At 43.1% G+C, this 6,225-nt stretch overlaps 1 long non-coding RNA gene across 1 annotated transcript; it reads right to left on the reverse strand.

Moving 5' to 3' along the window:
- Positions 1-310: 310 nt before the first annotated feature.
- LOC140684215 (uncharacterized) lies at positions 311-5,098 on the reverse strand. Its single transcript, XR_012056154.1, has 3 exons — positions 4,741-5,098; positions 1,516-1,765; positions 311-713 (listed from the first exon to the last, which is right to left on the reverse strand). It is a non-coding gene; the product is annotated as an uncharacterized lncRNA (long non-coding RNA).
- Between the last annotated feature and the right edge of the window lie 1,127 nt (positions 5,099-6,225).

The raw sequence follows: 6,225 nt of genomic DNA on the forward strand, positions 1-6,225 counted from the left end.
GAGCTCTTTAGGAGATGTTATACAAAGCAGGGAGTCAAACCCAAAGATGTCACATCTGAGGTCAGATTACAGGGCTAGTGCATTTTCTAACATTTTTCTATCATCCATTGGCTTTTTGCGTTTTGCCCCTACCCGTTTAAATGCTTGCTTTTGTTTCAGCCCAGATCAAAACCAACTACAAGAACCACAGGTTTCTTTCTTCATTGTTACGGTAAAAACAGTAATCTGCAGTCTTTGCATGAATGTAAATTGACATGTGAATGCAAAATTAAACAGTTCCATTCAAAGAAAGAGGCAAGTATATAATCAGTCACAGAAGTCATAAAACTATCTGTAGCCCCCACTTACTTCTAATTGCAAATTATCATCCTAAACTACCTCTTTCGAGGTGAATAAAGTAATCATGAGGATATGCCTATTCTGGAACTGCTCCAGCATTTCCCATCTCTTTCATACCTCTTATTTTAACCAGATATTCCTGCTTGAACCCACCAACTTACTGGTAAACATATTTCTAAGAAGCCTACTCCGAATTTGGTCAATATCACACTTTTTCTTTTCATTCATTTCATTCTTTTTTCAATAAATTTGTGAACAGCTTCACCAGAAGTTCCCTTAGCACAACTAAATTACTGCATACCTTTAGCCTTTAATGTTTCCTGATGAGGATATCTGAGGCCACGCTCTGTTCATGCTGGAATATGTTAGCATTTCTGGAAGTGAATATAAAAAAATAAATTATGTAGCTGAAGAGGTGCTAAAGATTTTGTTTAAGTACTTGAGCTGCAATACAGCAACTAGGTATCCATTAACAGGTTTAGAAAATACAAATAAAAATTTCCACATTGGTGGCCACCAGACTATATTAATTTTGCTAAATAAAAGATGTATCTTTATTTTAAAAAGTCCAGCTAAAAAACATTAAAAATCAGGATTTGTTGTAATAAGCAGCTACATTTCTAGCTCTGCTTTAAAACAAAGTTTTCTAGTCTTTTCCTGTTGCCTGCCCCAGGTAAGTAACAAGATCCTGGTGAGATAATTTAGCCAGATTGGCTCTGAGGTTCTTACCCTGCCTTGGCCAGAGCAGGGCTGTGGCAACAGATGCCTGTGCCTGCATGTGTCAGGCATGGGCTGCTGCTTGCTTCCAAATGGTTCCTTGATATGGCATCCCTAAAGAGGCTGTAATCCTTGTTTGCTTTGTTCTGCATTGCTTAATATCCAGTGACTCAGCAGCATTCCCTGCCACCCACTGGCATATCTTCCCTGTTATTTTATACATTGTGAAACAGCCACTGATTTCATTTCATGGGTGAGAAATGAGCCTGCCACACATAATTCCCCAGCATATTATGTGGGATCTTATCAGGGAACTTCACAGCCCCAGGAAAAGTTTAGCTGGCATGTCAGTAAAGGCTGTGTTTTGTGGAAAAGGAAGTTTTAAAGTGTTTACCCTAGTGATCATATGGGGCCCAGGAACCCAAGGAAATGGCAGGGAAAGCACCAAGGGATACTTACCCTGTGTGTGATGAGCAGATGCTCCAGAAAATACACTGAACAAGTTATGGAGCAGCACTGCCTGGAAGCTTCTCCAGGAACAGGCAGTCAAGGCAGCTGCAGGTGTATCCCTGCTCCTTGGGATAAAGAGACCCAGCTGATCCACCTTCAGCACTGAAGACTTCAGAAGGTTCATAAGGCTCTGTTTGCTTTGCTCCATGGGATTTGCTTTGCTTTTGAAGACTGGTATATTCAGCTGTGTAACCATCTCCTGTTGTTTTGAAATAAATTAAAACATGTTAAGAATGATCTCTCTTATCAACACCTCTGCATGGATGTAGCTCTCTAATCTAGCCATTAGGACTTTCCCCTGGGAGAAGCTAGCCTTGATAGCTTGCTAGTTTGAGTTAAATTGCTTACATGGTAAGTGGCATTTTGTTCTCATTACACTAAGAAAAGTCAATCAATAAAAGCCCATCAACGCATTAATATAAAAGCAGAAACCAAAGAAAACTGATATTAAATGGAAATCCAGGATGCAGTCTATTGAACACTACAACTCAGTTTCCTGAACTAGAGTTGACAATCCACCAGTAAGTGTCCAGCAGGGAGTAGCTCTGCTGTGATTTTACTGACTAGATGATTTAATAGGTCTTTTTCCTCTCTAATACCTATGACCATATGAAAATCAATGGCAGCCCACTTAGTGGAAGTACCTTCCCTCTCTTGCTCCAGATGCGTGGTTTGAGCTACCTGTGCAGAGCAATGCTAACAGAGATGCCAGCTGCATGTCAGCTCCAGGGGGAAAGCCTCATACAGAAATTCTAGGCTAAAACCCAAAGGATTTCTTCTGAGCTCTGGAAAACACCACCTCCTTTCCTTTGTCAGAACTTCAGGCAGAACCTTGCCCCAGGAGAGGAGAGAGTGCCAGCTGTCTGCCACAGAGCAAGGTGGGCACCAGCTGGCAGGAGAGAGATCTCTGCCCTGCACCTGTCCCCTTTTGGGACACAGGTCCCTGCCCATTGGTGGGAGGGGGTGGGACAGACACTGAGGTCTCCCCTGCAGGCTTCTCCTCCATTTCACAGCCCTGAGAACACCTACCTGAGCAACGTGCCACACAGCCCAGCCACGTGCACTTACACAGATGAATTCTGCTGACCACCCTGTCCCACAGGCCGTGCAAACGCTGTGCCTGAGGAGTGGGAGCAGCTGCCCCCTCTGTATCACCAAGGTTTCAGTGTACTTTTCACTTCTGAGCTGTAATTTCATTCTATTTCCAGTAGATGCTACTCTACTCTAGATGCTTGCTAACCAGGAATTGTTCCTTACCCAAATACCAGACCTTGACAGAAACATTTATTTGTGCATTTTCAGAATACAGGAAAACATCTTAATCCATCAAAAGTTGATCAGTGGTATGACATGTTTAATTAACAAGCAAAAAGGAAGGACCAGGGCCATGCCTACCCAGTGAAGCCCATGGTGACAAGCCAGTACAGAGCTCAATAAATTAAAAACAGTTTATAAACATGGCAGGACTATGGCAGATCACATTATACATCAGCAGTGCTGGTAAACAGCATGGGTGTAGGAGAAGCAATAAAAGCTTGGGTTTTGGTAGTGAAATAAGGGAAAATGGAATCAAACATCCTTTCTGAAACAAGATTTATGAAATAAAACAACAAGTAAGACCACAAATTGTTTTGTTTTCCCACCTGTAATATTGACTATTATTTGCATAGCTTATCCTTGACCAATTCTAACATATTTCTCTGCTTTTCTGAAAATAAAAGTGTGTGGTGGAATCCTTTTCGTTAAAGGACTTGTTGAAAATCTTTTAGGACAAAGGACATAGTTTAGCTAAAACAAAAATAAAATTAGAAGAACATAATTATACTTTACATAATTATATAATTATATATTTTAACCCCTCTGACCCCTGCACACTCTGTGCTTTGGACACAAAGCCTGCCATCCATTAGAAAGCAGGAAAAAAATCTTCTAATCTGAGCTGGGCCATATTAGAAAGAAAAGCTAAGTACCTTGTTCAAATCTGTGTTCATGTTATTTGAAGTGACACCTTTTATGTGCTTCTGCTGGAAGTACTGGAAGGATAAAAACTGATGCTGGGTGTCCTACATCAGGCAATTGTTTTATATCAAAGGAGGGAGGACACAATTCCCACAGGAGCCCTGTCCCAGTATTAACTCCCCACAGTGCTGAAGACCAGCAGCACCCACTTGCTGACATCCCAATTCTGAACCTTTGCCTTCCATGCAGTGCAGGCCCTAAAACTTCCTCCTGTCCTTGCTTCCAAGGAGACAGACTCATGCATACTCACTAATAAAACAACACAGGTTGGTCAAATCTACTGTGAATATTAATAAATGATGCCAAGCAGAGTTTTACCAAGGTTGATTATTTCCATAGCAATTAATCTCAAAATCTTGGCCTTCCCCCCCCCCCCCCATGATAATTATTTCAGTAAATTTTAAAGTTAGTGGCAGCATTAACCTAATCTTTTATTTAGCTAATAGGAAATGGTTGCATTGAAGCACTTTTGGAATAAATGTGAGTGTTCTTTAAACTGAATGCATCATAGCAATTCCCTATTCAGGTGGGAAATGCACTAAACATGGCTTTGTCATATCTCAAGCTTCTATTTCAAGTGTCACATTATCTGACCTTATTCTTCAAGTTCTAGCTAATGAAATCATGTTGTTTTGTGAAAATCGCAGCTTTTAATAGAGGAATAATGGTTTCCTGAGAACTAAAGAGAAAACCTTAATTTCAGCAGCTCCTAAAGCAAGTATGAGGAATCTCAGCATCTATGGTTAGAAAAAAGAAACACAGCTTCAGTTCTTTACTCAGGGCATCTATAACGGTGAGCACTACACATAGTGTAGCTGTGTGGGAAAACACACTACTACACACAGAACGAAGAGAAATTATGCCTTTGAGATGCCTGCCTGAACCTGGGGATGTCCTTGTCCAGCTCCCATTACATATCCAGGCTGTAATGCATTCAACAATGCTGCTGAAGCCCATGGGAGGGATCTAGCTCTATGAAGCTGAGATGAACTCCAACAGTGTAATTCGTGCACCCGATAAACTTTAATCGCAGTGTTTCAGGTCAGGGTAACCCGCACCTTGGCTCCCTTCTCACCCCGACCACCACCACCATCATCATGGTCCTGGCTGGCCCTGCTCCTCCCCAGCCCGGCTCCAAACCCCTTCGTTTCTCACCTGAACTTTACACAAAGCCAGCCGAAATCCCAGTGGAGGCAAGCTTTGCAAACAGGATGCTGCTGTCTTGCACAGGAGATTATCTTTCTTGAACATTCTGCGTGTGGTCTGCGAGGTGCCGTCAGAAGGATGAGTTAAGAAAGCGCCTCACGAAGCAGGGCACAGGCACATGGGGGTGCCGCGCGGCACAGTTCCGGTGCCAATCACCAACACACGGCTCTGCTGTCACCTGCTGCTCCTCACGGGGCCTCCCGCACACCAAGGTCGCCCTCAGCAAGGGGGCTGCACAAGGCGGGAGCCTCGTGAATGGAGCGGACGGGAGGAGGGAGCACGCACAGCCACAGGCGGAGCCTTGAGGAGCAGAGCAGCGCGGCTGCCCCGCCCCGCCTTTTATAGGCATTTGAACGGCCCGGCCTGCGCTCTCATTGGTCTGAGCTACACGCCTCCTCCGGGATATGGACCAATGAAATGCCTGCAGCCTGCACCAGGAGAGAGCTGATTGGCTAAGGCAGCTGTCAATCAACTCGATGCTTGTTAATTAACGAAGTACCGTCGCCTGTGAAATTTGGTAATTCAAGAAATCTGTGAAAATTCACACAAATTTGTGACAATTCACAAAATTTGCCATATGTGAAATGTGAAATTCACACAAATCTGTGAAACTCAGATACATCTGTTATATATGAAATGTGAAATTCACATAAATCTGTGATATCTGTGATAATTCACAGAAATCTATGAAATTCACACAAATCTGTGATATGTGAAGTGTGGCATTCACAAAAATCTGTGATAATTCATGGAAATCTGTGATATGTGAAATTCACCTGAATCTGTGATATCTGGGATAATTCACACAAATCTGTGCTAATTCACAGAAATCTGTGAAATTCACACAAATCTGTGACATGTGAAGTGTGAAATTCACACAAATCTGTGACAATTCACACAAATCTATGATATGTGAAATGTGAAATTCACACAGTGCTGTGATATGCTAATCAGGAATTGATATGTGACATGTGATATGTGAATTGATGTGACACGTGAATTGATGGTGTGACACGTGAATTGATGATGTGACATGTGACAGGTGAATTGATGGTGTGACACGTGGCCAGCACAAAGGGGCAAGCACAGCGAAATGGATCCTACAGGCACACCATGAACATCAGGAAACCAAGGTCACCCTGCTCCAGTTGAGCTGCAGGCAGAGCTGCAGGGTGCCACTCCACGGGTGCCAGACAAGGGCCAGTGCCCAGTGCAGGGTGTGAGTCCAACGGCAAGCACTAGGGCCAGTGCCCAGTGAAGGGTGGTGTTGCACTACAACATGAAATAACTCATGCACTCACACTAAGATCAAAAGAGCAAAAGGAAACTAACTTTATTTCTGACCTCGCAATATATAGAATCCCAAAAGTGACAGTGAGTTGGAGGGTGAAATTGTCACCTCTCCAACCACACTGGTCAAACCAACAATTCCAG

Source organism: Taeniopygia guttata, chromosome 5, assembly GCF_048771995.1.
Source record: "Taeniopygia guttata chromosome 5, bTaeGut7.mat, whole genome shotgun sequence".
Taxonomy (NCBI): Eukaryota; Metazoa; Chordata; class Aves; order Passeriformes; family Estrildidae; genus Taeniopygia; species Taeniopygia guttata.